Raw genomic sequence first — 1,703 nt, forward strand, 5'->3', positions numbered from 1 at the left:
GGGGGGGGTGGAGGAGGGAGGGAGTGGGGAGGGCGATTTCTTTTCTGCTCGTAACAACGCCTCATTAACTAACGCCATTTTCACAACTGTAAGCTTATCTAACTTCTGTGACCTTTGAGTTTTACTACATCCGTCTTCCAACTGTTTGTTTTGATTGAGTGAAGAGAAGACCATCGACGTAATAATGGTCGTTTAGTGGTGGGGAAAATGTAAGAGTCTATTTGGTTGCTTGCTTGAGCAATGACAAGCACATCGACGTAACAATGGTCATTTGGTGTTGGGGAAAAATGTAAGACTTTGTTTGTTTGTTTGTTTGTGGTATGTTTGTTTGTTTGTTTGTTTGTTTGAGTAAAGAGAAGCACATCGACGCAATAATAGTCGTTTTGTGCTGAGTAAAGTAAGACAGACAGACACTATATTATTACCCCAGCAGACCATAGAACACTCAGAAACATTCTCAGATTTCGGGGAAGCATACAGTGCAAACATATGATTAAGCGCTCAAACACTAATAAACTGACAAACCCTTTCGCTGTCTATAGCTGGGTATCCATTCCCACCAGGGAGAAGTGAGGAAAATTCGTGTGAAGAGCCTTTTCCATGGACATAACGTCGGGTCCCTGACGGGATTCGAACCCACGACCTTATGATTGCGAGTCCACCACGCCACCGACACCACGCTGTTGCACCGCATAATACGCTGATTTCCAACAGAAACAGCGAAGTGTGTTCTTTAATTCTGTTCACAATGATGTGGCGTCATGGTGCGAACGCTTCGTAGAAGATAATATTTATATTTATTTTTGATAGAGGGCAAAGTGTAGCGGCCATGACAGTTCGCGGTTTATGAGTATATTTCTGTGGGCTAATGAGAAGTCCCTGAGACAAGTGTATATAATATGTAACATTACATTACGGAAGTAACGCTCTGATTTAGACATTGCCCATGTGTCAATAATAAATATGTCAATATGTCGACATGTCATGTTTGTCTATGAGTTGTGATTGTCTGTCTTGTGTTTGTCTATGTGTTGTGTATATCTATGTGTTTTGCTTGTCTTCGAGTCGTAAATGTTTGTGTGAACCTGCCCAAGCTGTCTATCTCACGGTTGTTATGACGTCACAAAGCACCTGAAAGCGTCAGATAGCAGGATGTTGACGTGTTGTTGAAGGTTTGGGGTGGCGTCACAGATGTCGATAATGGTGGTGTTAATAAAGATGTACAATTATTGCTGTTGGTTTTGTTTGTTTGTTTGTTTTTTGTTTTGTTGTTGTGGGGTTTTTTAAATTTCATTTATTTGATTTATGTTTATCGATTTTTACATTTTATTTTATTTCAATTCTTTGAAGTTGTTGTAGCTGTTGCTGCTCTGATTTTTGTGTTAGTGGTGGTATTGTGGTTGCTGTTGCTGCTGCTGTTGTTGCTGCTGTTTCGTTATGCTGCATTGTTGTTGCTGTTGCCATTGTTCGTTGTTGCTGCTGCGGATTGATATGATATAACGGTTTGTTTTGTTTTATGTTCTTTAAAAATCCGTCATAATAACAGATATTTTTTCTGATCTGGAGAAGGAGTTGGGGTGGGAATAATGAGGGAAATTTGGAGTGGGGGTGGGGATTGTTGGTATAGTTCCGAAATAACTCGCAATATTTATTGCCGGGGCCTGCAGCCATCATTAACAAAGTGACATAGTGACCTATATATA

The sequence above is a fragment of the Aplysia californica genome, unplaced genomic scaffold (assembly GCF_000002075.1).
Source record: "Aplysia californica isolate F4 #8 unplaced genomic scaffold, AplCal3.0 scaffold00022, whole genome shotgun sequence".
Classification (NCBI taxonomy): domain Eukaryota; kingdom Metazoa; phylum Mollusca; class Gastropoda; order Aplysiida; family Aplysiidae; genus Aplysia; species Aplysia californica.